Source organism: Lycium ferocissimum, chromosome 2 (genome assembly GCF_029784015.1).
Source record: "Lycium ferocissimum isolate CSIRO_LF1 chromosome 2, AGI_CSIRO_Lferr_CH_V1, whole genome shotgun sequence".
Taxonomy (NCBI): domain Eukaryota; kingdom Viridiplantae; phylum Streptophyta; class Magnoliopsida; order Solanales; family Solanaceae; genus Lycium; species Lycium ferocissimum.
This window is the reverse complement of record NC_081343.1, coordinates 27199122-27220155: the sequence shown is the minus strand read 5'-3', so window position 1 is coordinate 27220155 and position 21034 is coordinate 27199122.

Sequence of the window (21034 nt, the reverse complement as noted above, 5' to 3'; positions counted from 1 at the left end):
ATCAAATAAATTATCAATTCTTGGAAGAGGATATTTGTTCTTTACTGTCACCTTATTCAGTTGTCTATAATCGATGCACATCCGTAGGGAGCCATCCTTCTTTCTTACAAATAGGACAGGTGCTCCCCACAGTGATGAATTGGGTCTAATAAACCCCTTCTCGAGCAAATCTTTCAACTGCGCCTTTAGCTTTTTCAACTCTGCCGGAGCCATTCGATAAGGAGGAATGGAAATAGGCTTGGTATCCGGCAATACATCAATAGCGAAATCAATTTCTCTTTCTGGAGGAAGGCCTGGAAGTTCATCTGAAAATACATCCGGAAATTCACTCACTACCGGAACGGATTGGAAAGTTGGCGACTTCGCTTCGGTGTCATGAACTCGGACTAAGTGATAAATATAGCCCTTAGCTATCATCTTTCTCGCCCTAAGGTAGGAAATAAACCTACCTCTTGGAGATGCTGTATTACCCTTCCATTTAAGTACGGGCTCTCCCGGAAATTGAAATTGAACTACTTTCATTCGGTAATCAACATTAGCATAACATGAGGCCAACCAATCCATACCCATAATCACATCGAAATCTAACATTTCAAGCTCAACTAAATCAGCTTTAGTTTGGCGATCACATATCACAATCATACAATCTTTGTATACTTGTCTAGCTATCACGGGATCACCAACTAGAGTAGATACCTCAAAAGGTTTAATTGGCTCGGGTTTCACCCCAATACGACTAGCAACATATGGAGTAATATAAGATAAGGTAGAACCCGGATCTATCAATGCGTACACATCATGAGAAAATACGGATAATGTACCTGTAACCACATCTGGGGAGGACTCAAGGTCCTGTCATCCGGCTAAAGCATATATTTGGGGCTGAGTGGCACTTGAAGTGGATACTCCCCCTCGGCGTCTACCTCGGCCTCCGCCGGGATGCGAGAAGTACGCCTACCGGCGCGCACCGAAGATGAACCGCCCATCGATCCCGGGTCGGGACCCCAACTCTACCGCTCATAACGGGCAATCTCTCATTATGTGCCCTACCTGGCCACAAGCATAGCAAGCATCCAAACCCTGGCGACACTGTCCGGAATGTAATCTACTGCACTGGCTGCATCGCGGTACTGGAGGTCTCCTGTGGCTATAGTCTCCCCCAAACTGTGAACCTGAGGCCCTCGACTCTGACCCTGTCCTGAATGATAAGAGCGTTCAAATCTCCTGCCTGTAAATTGGGGAGGTACACTGGTCACCGACTGACCTGAGGGTCTAGAATGTGACTGCCTCGATCCCCCTCTAAAATCACTGCCTGCGCCCATAGATCTGGCCCTCTTGCTTTGCCCTCTATCGATATTACGGTCACCCTTTTGCGGATGTTGTTGTCCTTCTAGATTCGGGGCATGGGCTTGAATACGGGAAATGTCCATCCCGTCCTGCAATGAAGCCATCAAGCAATCCTTGAATAAATGTGGCCCTAAGCCACTCACAAATCCATGCACCCGATCTCCCATATCGGCCACCATAGTCGGGGCATACCTGGCCAATGAATTAAATTGAAGGCTATACTCTCGGGCACTCATATTCCCTTGTTTTAAATTTAGGAATCTATCCGCTCTAGCTCGGCGGACCTCGGGTGGCAAATAATGGCGAATGAAAGCATCTACGAATTCTTGCCAAACGGGAGGAGGTGCATTCTCTTTTCTCGATGCTATCCAATTGTTATACCATAATACCGCCACATCTCGGAGTCCATAAGATGCCAACTCCACCGATTCAGTCTCGGAGGCATGAATAATCTTCAATGTCCTCAACATCCCATCGATAAAGCCTTGCGGATCTTCATCCGGCTTTGACCCAAAGAACTTCGGAGGATTCAAACTCATAAAGTCACGAGCTCTAGTACTAGCTGACCGATCACTTGGGCTCGCATTCTGCCGTTGTGCCTGGGCGGCAACCAACTGTGTCAATAAGTGAATGGCTTTGGTCACTTCTTGTCCCGAAGTAGCTGGTGGAGGAACTGGAGGCATAGGAGCTGGAGCTGAAGCCCCTTCTTGTTCTTTCGTAATGGGCGGAGTAGTGGAGGTATTAGATAGAGCCTCATGGTGTGATTCACCTTCATCTACATTCATTGGCGGCTCTCTTTCTGCCGGCCTTTTTATCGTGGTCTTGCCCTTCTGGGAAGCTTTAGCTTTTCCCTTTAGCGGCATTTCTGAAATCATAGCACACTATTAGGGAGGAAAAAATCTTATAACACGGCTCTATCGCACGATCTCTTAAGATGAAAGATGGTCATTTTTTCTAAATGCCCTGTAGCCTCCTGTTTATTAGTGTGGCGCGCAATACACCATAAACAAGACTCTACTAGACACAGCTCGTAGACACTTCCTAGGATTGAACTGCTCTAATACCACTTTTGTCACGACCCGAATAGGGCCATGACGGGCACCCGGGGCTAATCACCGAGCACCACTCATTCTATTACTCATCTGCTCTCGCTCATATTTCTATGCACATAATCATGGAAAACTATTTCACTTGAAACATAATTATTTCATATACATAAGCCTTTCGGCTATATATATATATATATATATATATATATATATATATATATATATATATATATATATATCTGTGTGTGTGTGTGTGTGTGTGTGTGTGTGATGAGAAAGCGTGAGACCATACTACCCACATCGCGAATTTACGAGCCTCTACTAGAGTACTAGACATATAGACGGGACAGGACCCCGTCGTGCCCAAAACATGCATATATACATCAAAACAATAAGTCAATGGCACCTCCAGAATAATGGGGTGCTCTCGATCAGCTACTAGCTCCTACGAGTCTGGATCACCTCCCTGTCTACCTGTGAGCATGAACACAGCGTCCAAAGAAAACGGAGGTCAGTTGAACATTGTACTGAGTATGTAAGTCATAAACAATAATGCAACATCAATGAAATGAGGAGGCATCAAATGAGGAGTAATCTGTAACTGACTTTGAATCATAAAAGAAATAATGCACGCTGGCTTACTTCATAATCATCATCATATCATGTATGCATAAATATATAAGCTGCCCGACCATATAGGTACGGTGTGATAATCATTAGCATTTGCCTGCATCCAGGCCTCCCGCGTCCGGGATACCATCTCATGCCGCCCACTAGTGGTGTCTGCCCATGCTATTTGGCTATGGTGTATACGCTACCCGCCTTAGCGGTGACTGCCCGGCCATATAGGCGCGGTGTAATATCATCATCATATGCTCATTATAATATGCTCGTCATAATGTACTCATCATAATGCATGCATAGAAACTCAAGGATGACTATACTTTATCGGAGTGACATAAGGTCGTGAGCCCCCTATTACATTATGGAGTATTCATAAACATTCTGCCTCACCTTGAAGGATTAACAAAAGGTGAGTGTATATAATAATCAACATCAATAGATTCTAGATAGCGTTACTACATTTATAGTAACATCATATCATGGACTATAGCATCTTTAGACTTAGGCTCATCATCATCATTATCGTGCTCATAACGTATCGCTTATCTCATATAGCTACTCATAATCATAGACTCTTAGCTTTCTTGAAGATAGGAGATTCATGAAGAAGGAGAAAATTCATGCCATAAGATTCATGCCTTAGAAAGAAATGACTAGCCTCACATACCTTTGTCGTTTAACTATTCTATCGCTTGCTCGTTCTCCTTTAATGCTCACGTCTTTACCTTCAAGAGAATTCGTATCGACATTAGCTAAACAATTATAAAAGTGTGCTTACTAAAGCTAGAGAAAATTGGGCAGCATTTCCTTTGTTTATACGACTTCCTCCATTTTCCATAGCAACTCCCAAACGTTCATAACACCAATCACAATATCATAAACAACAATCATCATTCATTTGCATTATCCACATTTAGCAATTTCACTTCAATTCCTCCATAATTATGACTATAGTTGTCACGACCCAAATCATGGATCATGCGGGCACCCACACTAACCTTCCCTGGTGGGCGAACCCTTCAGATAACTACCTTAATTTGATACAACATGCGGAATAAATGCTATTATTATAAGAAATTCCCAAAATCTGGTCTAGACTCATACAAGAGCTTCTAAGAAGTTTACAATTTGAATAGATAACGGACTAAATCGGATACGACTTCGTTGAAGGATAGAGAACAACGAAATCTAAGGAGAGACTCGGGTTGCAATAGCTCACCCAAACGTCTTTGACGAATGCCTCGAAACGGTCGTGAGACTCCGAACATCACTGAAAATAACTCTACACTCTCCGGAAGGAGTGTAGCAAAAGTAGTATGAGCACAACACTAGGCTCGTAGGTATCATAGGCCGACAATGGTTAGTTCACGCATATAAACAAGAAGCAACTAACAAGTAAGCGAGATAAGTAATCAAACACGGTCACACATCTAGCACATGAGAAAGTCTTGCATTAACGATAGTCACAGGGATCTCAATATCTCAGATTATAAGCCTAGGGAGAATTCTATAAACCTCGATTCCATCCAACCTTTAAAATAAATACTCACAAACAACAACTCAGTAATTCACAAATCAAGAATCAATCAGAGAATGTACCATGCAATGACATGAATGACCATTCAAATGGAGTGCTATGCAATGCAATGTCGTGCTATGTAAATGTTATGCAATGCAGTAGTCACCTCTCACACTCCACTCCCGTACACACATGCTATGGCAATGCCTCATAGTCATGACCCATGGGGGACCCGCGAAGTCCATGTACCACTCGCTCCGGAATATAACCTCGGATCACGAGCACACTCTCACGATCCCGGCAAAAACCTCGGGCATCGGACACTCTATCGTTCCCGGCAAGAAACCTCGGGCAACAAACACTCACAATCTCCGTATAAACCTCGGAGTCTCTCTCCGTCACTCTCAATCTCCGGCGAAACCTCGAGTCTCTCGTCACTCTCAATCTCGGCAAAAACCTCGGAGTCTCTCAATCACTCTCCTCACCATTATAACAACATAAGAGTAATATGAAAGCATGTCATGCATGATATCGATCTCAATTATATCACCAATATGCAATAAACAAGTACAAGTCATATTATTGCCCACGGCTCAATCATCAATATTACCCTTCCCTTTCATAAGGTGAGGGAGCTAGTATGTGATAAAGATACAACTAGGTGATAATTACATCACATAGCACATAGAATATGGGATGCATGCCTCGCATGGAATCAACCTCAATAATCACCGCAATCATAGGTTCCATAGATTCATACTAGGAATTGCAATTCAATATTCAATTCTCAGTAATAACCTTCCTCTTCCATATGACCAGGGGATAACAAGAGAGAGAGAATTATATCAAATACATGAAATCACAATACAATGACAGCTCACATAACAATATCGTAATAATGGCGACGAGCCCACATAACAGTATCACAATAATGGCGACAAGCCCACATAACGAGTTGGCAATACCAACCTAGATGGAATTTACCTCCACACCATGCCCGAAGGCCTATCATGCTTTCCCGTCAATCACTACTATTTACATACGTTTCGCTAACCGCAGTCTAGACATAAAGTAAACCGTAACCTATGAATGTTATCGATAGGCCCCACAATTTTCCTTAGAACCACACCAACCTTAGAATAAGACGCAAACCTTGCCCACTCGAACTCGGTAAAGTATTCGATTTCACTAACCCTTCTTTCACCATTCTTAAATTTTCTTCGTACCACGACTCCTTAGGAATACATGAAGACCAACCCGAAACCACAACATACTCTTGTCGGGAAAGACTCCTTGCTTTAGCGGAGCAACCTTAAGCGATCCCAACAAACTGATCCACTCATAACTGACCTTGCTAATTCTAAGTCTTACTTACACCTCCAAATCACAATGCAGGAAGCATACCACTGAATACTCCGCAGAGCCATGTTCGTAGGACACCATCCGATCACCCTATAACCTCCTGCGACCATAGTACCTTAAATCACTACCAAGTACTAACGTAACCCATTAATTTAATCATACTTTAACTCAACGGAATCCACAAACCCACTTTTCATGGATAAACCCCAATTTCTACTTTAGAAATTCCGGATTAAAGTTTAAACTAAGGAATTGAATCAAGGGGAATACCTATATTATGGTTTAGACCTTACTCCATTGAAGGAACTTGGAGAACGCCTTTGAATTCTCCTAAGTCCAAGCTTTCAATATTATGAGAAACCCCAAAGCAACATTAATAACAAAAATGCCCAGCTGTTCTGCCTCGTTTCTCGTGCCAAATGATCCCAAAACTCGCTTTTGATGCTTCCAACGGATTCCTTGTGAAATTTCACTCAAGTTAGGCTTTTGAATCACTCGGTTTGACCTTATAATGAATGAGATATGGTGGTTTAAAGTTTTTGGAAAAGCAGATTTTTAATACGAATTTCGGTAGCAATTTCGCAACTTTTAAGCAAAATTACACCAGAAAAACTAGCGGTGAATTCCTTTAGTAAAATTGTCATATCTCCCTCATACGATGGCGAAACGCGAGGAGACTTGTTGCTACAGCTCCGAAATTATGATACGGATCTAACGATTCAATCGAAACACAAAACAAAGGTTGTTTGCTCATTATGGTACCCTTTTGCTCAAAACGACGTCGGAACAAAAAAAACAAACATCATACAACCCGAATACGTCCGAAACTCATCGGAATCAAATCAAAGTTTGTGGACAAGTCCAAAATCATCATACGAACCCGCTCGAACTCTCAAAACATCCAAACGGGATCATTTTGATCCGTTTTTATCAAGGTGAACTCAAATTTGTTGACTTAACCAGTTTCTCAACCAATGACTCAAATCACACCCGAACCTCTCTGGAACCAAACCAACGACTCGACTAAGTCATAAATCACATTCTAGACTTAAAAGAACTATCAGAATTCAATTTCGTCCACGTTTACTCAAAAGTCAACTTTCGCTCAACTTAGAACTTCAAAATTTCAAAACTTATATTTTCTTCTCTGATTCTCATCCGATCTCCTCGGGAATGACACCACCAATCCCCATAATCCATAAACATCAATATTAACAGAAACAATAAATTTTGAATCCGAGTCTTATTTCGTTCCGTGACCATCTTTTCATCATAAAGAGGCATATTTAATGCTAAAACCATTTTAATTATCAAAAGCTAACCAAACGAACTCTAAACTTAGCTCCATCAATTTCTACAGGTCATAAATAATATTTCAAATCTAATGAGAATCTTCAAATCGCCAATCGAACACGTTTCCCCAAAATAAATAATTTATTCAAATAATTGAATTCTAAAATTTTCATAATGAAACCTTCTCTCAAAGTGGATCAAATGATATCCGTTGACTTCAATTTTTGCAAGCGAGTCAAAATAAATACTACGGAGCTTCTAGAATGGACGATACGTCAAAAAGATAATCGATTTTCAAACGACCGCTATATGTTGCTCAAACTCGTTAATATTCTCATATTCTTTCGTCGAAGTACCCTTGCCAAAAATCCTTAATGGAAATAATTTTCCTTTCTCCTTAGTTCATAAGTTCACTAACGTGATCTGATATCTAAAAGTATTTCACCATTAGTGCTAGTCCCACCATCATCATTCTGTCACCGTAAATAATTCCATTGACCCATGCCTTATTCAATAGTCCTCAAAAGGGTGCTCACATATGAATAACCAACCCTTACTTAACTATACCGAACCGTACACATCTAACTAACCGTGTATATATATATATATATATATATTTTTTTTTGTTACGCCTTTGTCACATCATCACAATAACACTCTTACCAAAATACCATAAGAACTCTTACTTTGCTATACGCTTCCCAAAACCGATCATATCATCGAACAAATCGCTCTTATTAAGCCATAAATGCATTTTTTTTTTTTTTCTTTCGAGAAAACCCAATACTATAAATATGGAGGTCCTATGACCCTATGAATCACCTCTCCCATCTCTTCAACCAACCTCACAATAACGAGCCTAATCACGACTCCACACAGCTGAAACCTCAAGTCATAGCTAGACACCGAACTTAGTCATGCATCTAAATTAGGACAACACAGCTCGTATTGTACCACAACATGTCGGAAACAACCGTTCGCACAAGAATTTAAGGACGAGCTCTCATCATCCGGAAGAAGGTAAAACAGAGAAGTTCAGATACCAATTGGGATCAACTAGATACCAATTTGAATGAAGTAGCACGAAATAATGAAAGAATCTGAAGTTTCCTAGATGTCCCATAGCCTCCCAATTATAAGTGTGGCGCGCAACACACCCATAAGTAGGACTCTACTAGACATTGCTCTTGTACTTATAGACCGGGTAACCTAAGCTTTGATACCAACTTGTCACAACCTATTTTCACTAAGTCGTGCGGGCACCTACCTTTCCCACCTCGGTAGGCGAACCCTTATTCCAACAATCAAAAATATATAAATAAAGCGGAAGAAGATAAAATAACGTAAGTCTCACGATAATAATATAAAGAAATATAGAAATAATGAGAATCCAACCCCGTATACGGTCGGGTCATACAAGAGCATCTAACTAAATACTATAAGTACGAATCATAATAATACATAGTAGCCTAAAAGATCATGTCCCAGAATGAAACAAGACATAAGGATAAAAAGAGTCATCGGCATCGATCGTCCTCATGCTCATCGAAGGACTCGAATCGAAATCCTCGAATATTAGCCACGAAGAGTAGAAATCGATCTCGGTGGTACTCTGCATTCATAAAAGAATGCGCAAGTGTAGGTCGTACAAACAACGAGTCTTGGTAGGTATCATAGGCCGACTAAGACTAGATAACGTATATAAAGACAACAAGCAAGAAAAACATATAAACCAACAAGTACAAGTCAATATGAATCCATATCCACGAACAAGTCATCTTTTATGTTATAGCATCTAAACCCAATTGTGCCAAGTCTTAGTATAATCAATCCGAATCGGTACATCACGGTAGTATCACAACAATCAACGGGAACCAAGATATAATGCAATGCAATAATGTATGTAGGATGAATGCAATGCATATGCGATTTTGTACAACATGTCCGGACGGAGTAACTCCACGTCTCGGCGATCATGACCCATGGGGGACCCGCGAAGTCCATGTACCACTCGCTCCGGAATATAACCTCGGATCACGAGCACACTCTCACGATCCCGGCAAAGACCTCGGGCATCGGACACTCCATCGTTCCCGGCAAGAAACCTCGGGCAACAAACACTCATCTCTCTTTTACCCTCTCGGCAAAGACCTCGGAGGCTACACTCTCTCACATATCATCATTAGTGCCATAACCATGCATATATCAATGTATCATGGAAATGCATATGAGTATGATGAAATGTAATGTTAAAAACCAATTCAATCCGAAACGGTACCGCACATGGAATACAAGTAATATCAAGCAATAAGGCTACACAAAAAGCCACGATGGGATCACCATTCTCATCTCCATATCAATCAAGTAAAGCACCGCAATATCATAGTCATGATATATCATTAGTCACAGATACTCAATGTCTCAAGTGGCAACGAGCACAACAAAAAAAAATAGATCAAGATAAGTCAACAACACAACGGGATGTGTATCCCCCAAATCATACAACAAGGTCCAACCTAAGAAAATATCTAACCCAACTTGATACCCGCAGGTTTATATGCATTCTCCGACAATATCATCTAAACATACGCTTCGCTAATCAAAGTCTCACCATAAGGTAAACCGTAACCTACCTCAATGCCGACCAGGTGTCACGAACTCCCATGCCAAAGCTTTTTCCTTCGAAGTGCTTCCGATCGGACAAGGTCTTTAGTGCTTATTCGTCACACAATATGTGTACGCTACCCAATAATACTTCAACCTATATTAAGACGCCAACAACTATGGTTAAGCTACGGGGAGATTCAAACGTATTCTAACGTTAGTAACTCCTTTCTAGATGTTTAGGCGATGTTTTGTCTTGTATCTAAACCAACCACATACTACCAATACAACATCAATAATTATGTGTTCAATACCAATCCGGACAGCCCACACAATATTCTAAACAGCCCACATTCATAACATGCAATAACGATTCACATACGGCTTCGACATTCTCAAGTTACTTATATTAGTTTGTAGCCTTAACGTTTTCATGTAACAACTTATAACAGCCCATCCAACATACAATATGATGTATACTCTTAACTTATAATTATTCTTTCCAACTTAATGAAAACACAAGTCCAAAACAGTCCACTACTACAACATGTCCAAAACGAGTCTCTAACCGACAACATAATGGTGTTCGGAATTCTTGCAAACGTTTACGAACATACTAAGCCAACCACATGCGATTTTTATACATCATTTCATGTCTTCTTTTCATATAATTTCAGTAAGTTATGACCAGCTATCCACACGACAAGTACAACATCAATTCATACGCAACTACGCTATATCGTCATTTTTACAATCCTTAAAACAACTCACAAATGACTTTAGTTTCAACTCCAACCATTAAACACCTTCATTTCCATCATAAAATTCATGATAATAACAATCAAAATATCAAGTAAAAACAGTTCACTAACTTCTTCACAAAACAGTCCACACACGGCTACACCATGCTTCAACATCACTCACATAAAATCATAGATTCAACCATTTTCATACTAACATAACTTCACCTTTAACCTTCCAATTCTTTTCATTCTTTTTACCATGAGATCTATGATAGTAACAACCATATTTATTAAAGAAAATCAGTCCATTAATTTCACCAAAACAGTCCCTACGTCCAACTAACATTCCAACACCAACTTTCATGATTTTATGCATGCGATTCATGTTCGTCAAGTTACAACCATATTTCAACTACCATGCAATAGTATTGGGTGATTCATAGGGTCATAGGACCTCCATATTTATAGTATTGGGTTTTCTCGAAAGAAAAAAAAAATGCATTTATGGCTTAATAAGAGCGATTTGTTCGATGATATGATCGGTTTTGGGAAGCGTATAGCAAAGTAAGAGTTCTTATGGTATTTTGGTAAGAGTGTTATTGTGATGATGTGACAAAGGCGTAAAAAAAAAAAAAAAAATATATATATATATATACACGGTTAGTTAGATGTGTACGGTTCGGTATAGTTAAGTAAGGGTTGGTTATTCATATGTGAGCACCCTTTTGAGGACTATTGAATAAGGCATGGGTCAATGGAATTATTTACGGTGACAGAATGATGATGGTGGGACTAGCACTAATGGTGAAATACTTTTAGATATCAGTGATCACGTTAGTGAACTTATGAACTAAGGAGAAAGGAAAATTATTTCCATTAAGGATTTTTGGCAAGGGTACTTCGACGAAAGAATATGAGAATATTAACAGGTTTGAGCAGCGAGCGGTCGTTTGAAAATCGATTATCTTTTTGACGTATCGTCCATTCTAGAAGCTCCGTAGTATTTATTTTGACTGCTTGCAAAAATTGAAGTCAACGGATATCATTTGATCCACTTTGAGAGAAGGTTTCATTATGAAAATTTTAGAATTCAATTATTTGAATAAATTATTTATTTTGGGGAAACGTGTTACGATTGGCGATTTGAAGATTCTGTTAGATTTGAAATATTATTTATGACCTGTAGAAATTGATGGAGCTAAGTTTAGAGTTCGTTTGGTTAGCTTTTGATAATTAAAATGGTTTTAGCATTAAATATGCCTCTTTATGATGAAAAGATGGTCACGGAACGAAATAAGACTCGGATTCAAAATTTATTGTTTCTGTTAATATTGATGTTTATGGATTATGGGGATTGGTGGTGTCATTCCCGAGGAGATCGGATGAGAATCAGAGAAGAAAATATAAGTTTTGAAATTTTGAAGTTCTAAGTTGAGCGAAAGTTGACTTTTGAGTAAACGTGGACGAAATTGAATTCTGATAGTTCTTTTAAGTCTAGAATGTGATTTATGACTTAGTCGAGTCGTTGGTTTGGTTCCAGAGAGGTTCGGGTGTGATTTGAGTCATTGGTTGGTTAAGTCAACAAATTTGAGTTCACCTTGATAAAAACGGATCAAAATGATCCCGTTTGGATGTTTTGAGAGTTCGAGCGGGTTCGTATGATGATTTTGGACTTGTCCACAAACTTTGATTTGATTCCGATGAGTTTCGGACGTATTCGGGTTGTATGATGTTTGTTTTTTTTGTTCGACGTCGTTTTGAGCAAAAGGGTACCATAATGAGCAAACAACCTTTGTTTTGTGTTTCGATTGAATCGTTAGATCCGTATCATAATTTCGGAGCTGTAGCAACAAGTCTCCTCGCGTTTCGCCATCGTATGAGGGAGATATGACAATTTTACTAAAGGAATTCACTGCTAGTTTTTCTGGTGTAATTTTGCTTAAAAGTTGCGAAATTGCTCTGAAATTCGTATTAAAAATCTCGGTTCTTTCCAAAAACTTTAAACCACCATATCTCATTCATTATAAGGTCAAACTGAGTGATTCAAAAGCCTAACTTGAGTGAAATTTCACAAGGAATCCGTTGGAAGCATCAAAAGCGAGTTTTGGGATCATTTGGCACGAGAAACGAGGCAGAACAGCTGGGCATTTTTGTTATTAATGTTGCTTTGGGGTTTCTCATAATATTGAAAGCTTGGACTTAGGAGAATTCAAAGGCGTTCTCCAAGTTCCTTCAATGGAGTAAGGTCTAAACCATAATATAGGTATTCCCCCTTGATTCAATTCCTTAGTTTAAACTTTAATCCGGAATTTCTAAAGTAGAAATTGGGGTTTATCCATGAAAAGTGGGTTTGTGGATTCCGTTGAGTTAAAGTATGATTAAATTAATGGGTTACGTTAGTACTTGGTAGTGATTTAAGGTACTATGGTCGGGGAGGTTATAGGGTGATCGGATGGTGTCCTACGAACATGGCTGCGGAGTATTCGGTGGTATGCTTCTGCATTGTGATTTGGAGGTGTAAGTAAGACTTAGAATTAGCAAGGTCGAGTTAGGAGTGGATCGGTTTGTTGGGATCGCTTAAGGTTGCTCCGCTAAAGCAAGAGTCTTTCCCGACAAGAGTATGTTGTGGTTTCGGGTTGGTCTTCATGTATTCCTAAGGAGTCGTGGTACGAAGAAAATTTAAGAATGGTGAAAGAAGGGTTAGTGAAATCAGAATACTTTACCAGTTCAGAGTGGGCAAGGTTTGCGTCTTATTCTAAGGTTGGTGTGGTTCTAAGGAAAATTGTGGGGCCTATCGATAACATTCATAGGTTACGGTTTACTTTATGTCTAGACTCCGGTTAGCGAAACGTATGTAAATAGTAGTGATTGACGGGGAAAGCATGATAGGCCTTCGGGCATGGTGTGGAGGTAAATTCCATCTAGGTTGGTATTGCCAACTGTTATGTGGGCTTGTCGCCATTATTGTGATACTGTTATGTGGGCTCGTCGCCATTATTACGATATTGTTATGTGAGCTGTCATTGTATTGTGATTTCATGTATTTGATATAATTCTCTCTCTCTTGTTATCCCCTGGTCATATGGAAGAGGAAGGTTATTGCGAGAATTGAATATTGAATTGCAATTCCTAGTATGAATCTATGGAACCTATGATTGCGGTGATTATTGAGGTTGATTCCATGCGAGGCATGCATCCCATATTCTATGTGCTATGTGATGTAATTATCACCTAGTTGTATCTTTATCACATACTAGCTCCCTCACCTTATGAAAGGGAAGGGTAATATTGATGATTGAGCCGTGGGCAATAATATGACTTGTACTTGTTTATTGCATATTGGTGATATAATTGAGACTGATATCATGCATGACATGCTTTCATATTACTCTTATGTTGTTATAATGGTGAGGAGAGTGATTGAGAGACTCGAGGTTTTTGCGGAGATTGAGAGTGACGAGAGAGACTCGAGGTTTTCGCCGGAGATCGAGAGTGACGTGAGAGACTCCGAGGTTTTCGCGGAGATTGTGAGTGTTTGTTGCCCGAGGTTTCTTGCGGGAACGATAGAGTGTCCGATGCCCGAGGTTTTTGCCGGGATCGTGAGAGTGTGCTCGTGATCCGAGGTTATATTCCGGAGCGAGTGGTACATGGACTTCGCGGGTCCCCCATGGGTCATGACTATGAGGCATTGCCATAGCATGTGTGTACGGGAGTGGAGTGTGAGAGGTGACTACTGCATTGCATAACATTTGCATAGCACGACATTGCATTGCATAGCACTCCATTTGAATGGTCATTCATGTCATTGCATGGTGCAATCACAACATATCCATATTCATGATTCATTCCAAACTACTACTCAATAATGGCACTATTCCCATATTTATGACCCATTTCATATATTCTTCTACAATCCAAGTGTTTCAACTTTTCAATACCTTAAACAACATAAGAATACCATAAAACTTGTCTCAGATAATGGTAGAATAAGTCTTAAGTGGAATACTCTTCTTGCACCCAAAACCCTAGTTCACTTCCCTTGAGATTTCTTAGCTTGGATGAACTTTGATGAATTTCATACACGTGAATTCTTGATATTGATCTTTGATTTCCTTTGTTTTCTTGTGGATGAAGAGTAGAGAGAGTTCTAGAGGATTCTAGAGAGAAGTGGAGTGAAAATAAAATGAATTAATGAGCTTGGGTCTCCTTTTTAATAACTCAAAAATCTGATCCGTCGGGCAATTATACGGACATTTATACGGTCTGTATAAACTTATACGGTCCGTATAAGTGACCATGAAATGAACCTTTCAACATCTCTTATCTGTAACCAATATACGGTCCATTATACGGTCCGTATAAATTTATACGGTCCATATAAGTGACCGTATAATCCCACTAGTGAGGGACCTTCACTGTGATGGTTCTGCGGTCCATTATACGGACCGTATAATCGACCGTATAACCCATCAGTTCACTGATCTTATTCTCGTCACTTCGTTTGATCTCCGATCCTTATGGAACCTTCTTAACACTTGTTTAGCACTTCATTAAAAATCTAAGGGACGCCCTAACTCTTCTCCAAAACATCATTAGAACGTCATTAACTCGATACTCGAAATTCTTGTCCGACACAAAACATATGACTCGCTTTCCTTAACAACTTTCTTTCCTTACCTTATATGCCTTTGAAATCTCGTTTAGGGTCATCAAATGCTATTTCTTACTTATTAAAACACCGTATACATCATGCCCTTCGTCAGTCTATTCACTATACGCTAACGGGGAATTTCTGAGGTGTAACATTACTCAGCACCATCGTCAACCAACCCTAAAAAAACGGAGACGAGGGTTGACCTACGACTACTACTTTTATACTTATCCGCTATTAGTCCATGATAATGATAATACTAATAGTAAGTACAATAACCTCCAATTACAAGACTAGATAAAGCATCTAAATCCTCAAGTTCATCAAGTATCAAAAGGGCATTTAAGGCAATCCAAACAACAAATCAATAAGTCATACAAACAAGGAAAAACCAATAAAGTGTAATGATATGCAAATGCTATGCAATGCAAGGCCTTTTCCATCTCCCAGTACACACACATTCAAACATTATTGAATCATGACTCATGAGGGACTCACGAGGTCCATATACCAATCCAAAATTTCAGATCTTCCAGATCACATCGAGTCTTAGCCATTTTAGGCTTCCAATCACAATACATAGCCCTATAGACTCCACACCACAATACTTAGCCCTTAGGCTCACATTACCTGTTATCTAGCCAGTCCGGCTGATATCATCAGCATCACTCTGTCTGGAATCATTTCCCTCGGACTTTACACATGTATCCTCAAATGCACATGAGATACTATATAAATCATGAATATAACATGCACAACCATAAGAAATCAAGCTAAGCAATAAAGACTCAATCTTTAGCTCTTTTCCACTTTTAAACGAGTATTTAGGAGTGATGAGATCATGCAATCACAAACAAGACAGGTAAAAAGCATAGAAGCAATAAAAAAGGGACCTCATATTCGAATCGCAGACACAAATTAATCTATGCTATCATCTAATGCCCAAAGCATGGCATTCAGACCGGACTATACAATCAAAATTAAGCAAATGCCCATCACATAGCACCGGTACCTGATACAAGTGCTCGTCACCTTACAAGTATCGGGACCCCCTTTAGTTACCCTGTTATCCCCTCTTATTAATCCAATTTTAACCAACCACAAAACTTTAATTAGAGCCAAGCTCTCAACTTGCCTGAACTAGAAATCCAATATTCACAACGAAGCTTTGCCTTTTTGTAACGCCTCTGAATAGTCCCGATCTGTTCAAATAATATGCTACGTTAGAATACGAGTTTATCGGTACCCATAGTGCCATATAAAGATCCGGGTCTAGAAAGTCAACCCAAAATAGGATTTCGAGCTCCGAAGGGTAAAATGGGAAATTTGACTCATAAATAGCTCACTCATGATCTAAGGGTTCTAGATACCACGAATCAACCAAATCTAACAAAAATTTCATGATTAATCAAAGAAATTCTTATTTTAGACTTAGGGTTCATAAACCCCCAATTTTCCAATCCTAAATCATGATTTCTAACATGAATTCTCTTAATAAGCGATGTAATAACTGTAATAGGAAGATTAGGGAATTACCCACTTGATGTATCTCGCAAAATCTCCCAAAATCATCTCAAACACAGCTCCCAAGTCCCAAATATATGAATGAAATGCCTAAACTCGAATTGGAGAATAAAATAGGATTCTGACCAGCGATTTTCGTAAATGCGACCATATCCTCGCACTTGTGAGGTCGCATTCTCGTAGATGCTAGGTGCACTTAATTTCGCCTAAGGCTGCAGGTGCGGCCCATCTCACACAGATGTGGCTCTAGCCCACTCAGCCCATCATCGCACCTGCGGCCCAACTCGCGTAGGTGCGGCTCCGCAGGTGCAAGCCGTGTCTCTTAGATGCATGACACCAGAAACCAGCAAAATGAATAAGGTTCCAAACTTTGATCCAACACCCGAAACTCATCTGAGACCTCCCGGAAATCCCAAATATGAAAACCAGTTCTAAAACACACTACGAACTCAGTCAAGTCCAAATCCCTTAAAACTAGATTTCCAACCAATAGACCAAAATACCCCTGAGTCCCTCGGGAACTGAACCAACTACTCAACCAAGTCATATTAGACATTCCGGACCTAATGGAATCGACAAAACTTCCAACAAGACTCATTTACCCCCCCCCCCCCCAAATGTTGACTTTGGTCAACCAGACACTTATGAACTCCCAAAATCCTATTTTTCTCACCCAAATCTCATCTGAATACCTCGGGTATTGCGCCACCCATCCCAACAAGTCAAATATATCATCATGAATCTAGGGAAAGGGTCAACAAGGGTAAAATAGGCAAAACAACCAAAATGACCTGACGGTCATTACAGGAAATTTCCTAAATATTTCAGGGCCTCTCAAGGAGGGGTACAGATGACTACGTACTAGTTCGCAAGACTCTACTAAACATCGCTCTTGTACTCGCGAGACTGGTGAACCTAAGGCTCTGATACTAAATTGTCACGATCTATTTCATGGATCTTGATGGCACCTATAATATCCCCCTGGTAGGCGAACAATCCCTAAGTCATCAATCATTTATAAGAACGAACAATGCGCAAATTAAGTGCATCAGAATACTACTTAACGGTCTTAATAATATAAATTAAGTGCGGAAAGGTAACTTAGTCTTTCCAATCGCCAAAATCGGGCCTAACTCATACAAGAGCTTCAAAATACATTGCAAGTTTTAAATACAGGATAAAAAACTGTCTGGAAATTTAAATAGAAAGAAACATAAGATAGGAGGAGATCCAGGGCTACTGGAGTGTCTGATGTATCACTCTAAACCTCGAAACAGATCGCCTCAGAATCATCCCAGAGGCCTAGAAATGGTGCAAAGATCGGTATCTTCCCCCAAAGGAAAGTGCAGTAAAGTGTAGTATGAGTAAAATCACTAGTACTCTGTATGTATCATAGGCCGAAAATGAAGGGGAACACGTATAAAACATATAAGGACTGAATCTAGATGCTCTTTTGGCTAACTTGACTTAGATTCACTAGTTCCAACCAAAAGTTCATGTTCACAGGTAAGACAAGTAAGAAAGTATCACATAAGAGAAATTATTGAATAAATGGATGAATGAATATATGAATGCCATGCATTGGCCAATATCAATATTGGTATGCACATGTTACATGTCACTAGTCATGACCAATTGGGGACTCGCGAGGTCCATATACCTGTCACTGTATCGCCCGAGTTCCTTTTCCTTCGGACTGTGACTACTCACTGTAGTGCCCGACTTTACCATTGAATTGTGAGAAACTGACTATACCGCCCAACTTTACCGCCGAACTGTGAGAACACAAATCTTACCTTCATCTCGGTCTTTATACCATCTCGTACTCTTCTTTTTTCATAACTCACCCAAAAGTACATATAAACATGAGATGAGTGCAACATGCATAATATCTTATGCCAATAGTATTATGAAATTAAAGAATGGATATGCAACACCAAGCAATTGCATGCGTCAACTCATATATCCAAAATAATTCCTTTTACATAGTTCATAAGAGATATGGGGCGATGAGGTAAAGTAAATAAATCATAGAAAATAAAGTCAAACATGGCTATCATCGCCCACATAAACAACAACCATACTAACCTAAGTGGATTTATCACCACAACCAATGCCTGAAGGCTCAACATGTTTTTCCAATCACAATGTACTTCTCTTATCCCAACTACCCAAAAATATACACGATTACCAACCTAAGTTCTCATCACATTCACTAAGGTGGGACCCCCTATCATGCCCAATATCCCTTCAGAATTTATAAACTATATACGTCCTCTAATCGGAGTCTAAAGAGTAAACTGTAACCTACCTCAACTCCGAACAGGAGCCACGAACCCTCATGCTGGAGCCTTTCCTTTCCGAAATGCCTCCGATTAACCAAAGTCAATTAAATATGAACTCAACGTTAAAATAAAAATCTATGGATACCCGTATTTCCATACTTTTATCCGAAACCCAAAATAATCAAACCTAAGCCCCAAGGGAAAAACTGGAATTTTGGTGTGGAAATAGTTTACCTATAGTCTAAGCAGTCATACACCTAAGAATCATGGAAATATAATCACAATTAAGCCTTCAATTTCATCATTTACTCAAACACCCAATTTATGAAAAAACCCTTATTTCCCAATCCCAAATCATGAAAGGAAAGATAAAGGGAAGATGGAATCATGAAATAATACCTATAGGAAGGTTATGAACTTTGGAATCATGAAATAATACCTATAGGAAGGTTATGAACTTACCCCAATGAAGAATCTTGAAAATAGAACTTGAAATCACCTCAAACCGACCTCTAGAACTCCAAATATTAAAAAAATGAAGGGTTTCCATCGTTTTTCAAAATAAAAGACTGTTAAGTTAAAAGCCCTTTATTGCTATCATGGACACCCTTTTCATGACCCAAATAGCCGTGAGTGACACCCACGCAAATCCCCTAGTAGGCGAACCATCTACTTAACCAACCATCCAAACGATTACCATATTACTTAGCCAATTTTAAAACATTCAAGGACATAACATACATAAAAATCTCCAAATGCCTATTCATGCCATAAATAAATAAAATCTGCGGAAGTGTAACTATTACAACCTCAAAATTCGAAAGTCATCGTATAAGGAATCTAAAACATAACTGTCTAAAGAATGAATAACTGTCTAAAAATAACATTGTCTGAAATGAAATAGATATCTAAAATAGAAAAGATCTTCAGGCAGCCTGGCATGGATAAGAGCTCACCCTCGAATTTGGCGGAAACTGGCCTCACACTAAATAAGAGGTTTCGTAGATGTCTCTGGATCACAATCTGCACACAAAAGAATGCAGCAAGATAGTATTAGTACAAACACAATGTACTGGTAGATATCATAGGCCGACTAAGATTAATATCATGCATACAATCACAAAATTAATAAGGTAGATAGATAGGCACCACAGCACATAACCTCAAGAAACTATCAACAGAAATCATCCAACATCGAACTATCAGCCAACAAGAGGGATAAGGTAAATCCAAACTTGTAGAAATCAATAAGAGTAACTCAACCGATGTAATCACCAAACATAATCGTAAATCACAAATTATCTCAACTTTGTCACATATGCGTACACACTTGCTAAATGGTAGTGTTTGACCCATTAGCCATGACCTACAGGGGACCTATGGTGTCCATGTACCACTCGGTCCGGAACTGACCTCAGATCACGAGCCAAAAATTAGGCCATATCCATACCCCCTGTCAAATGTGTCTTTTTATATTTATAATATCTTTCTCATCATAATGTATTTTCGTTCCACAATCAATAAGGAATGTGAACAATCAATAAATCAATAGCAGGGAACACAAGTCACCATGTCACAAGTCATATCGAGACTCAAGAATCAATTCATTAATAACATGAATAAGGGATTTCTCCAAGTCAACAAGAAGAGTATTTATGAACTCCTTCTTTATCATTATTAGTTCATCACATAATTAATCAATTAACATCAAACTATAGGAATTACCAACCACACTTTATGTCTGAAGCCCTACTCATGCTTCTCCTATCAATTTCGTAACACATACAATCAACTAATCAAAGTCTAACTCAAGTAGACCGTAACCTAACTCAAAGCTAAACTGGAATAAAGCAGTCCCTCCGCAATAGATTTTTTGTTTCGCAAAGCTTCTGCATGTTCAAAGTCTAGAAATATAGCGCTATATGAGTATTCAAAGCATCTACTCAAATAATTGGGGAAAAGAACCCAACTACATTCTACCATTTTCAATTGGGTGAACTACCACTAAGCATGAATTCATCACAAAATCAACC